Raw genomic sequence first — 536 nt, forward strand, 5'->3', positions numbered from 1 at the left:
ATTTCACATAGTTCATTGTTGAGAAATCATTGATTCAAAGCTACAATCTACGTCAAACTTCCCACGGAATGCTTTCTGTTGCAAAAGGCCATCTGCCTCGTTTTCGTTGATAAAATTCCAGAGCAACCTGCAAAAATTATGCTTTGTGACAGAATACCTATATACAAAAATAAATCCAATAAAAAAAAATAACAATGCTGTAATAACTAATCTCCAAACATTACTAATAATTATGGAAGACACAATAGAAGAAATAATTTATAGTTATCTCTTGTACAAGCTCCAAACATTCATTTAAGTTTATAAAGAATGACACAATGATGCCATGAGAATTTTCGTATTCAACATAGCACTTTACTCTCATTTACTGACTGCTGGTATGAATCTAATGACACTTTTCTCCAAGACCTCTTCTCTTGACTCTCCCTTACCCTACTGCTACCAGGTACTTGTCCACTGCAGTTTTGACTTTTTAATTTTCTTTGCAGAACATGGCTTCAATCGGGCTCAGTCATCAAGAAATCAATTAATTGACT

Source organism: Penaeus monodon, chromosome 25 (genome assembly GCF_015228065.2).
Source record: "Penaeus monodon isolate SGIC_2016 chromosome 25, NSTDA_Pmon_1, whole genome shotgun sequence".
In the NCBI taxonomy this organism is placed as follows: Eukaryota; Metazoa; Arthropoda; class Malacostraca; order Decapoda; family Penaeidae; genus Penaeus; species Penaeus monodon.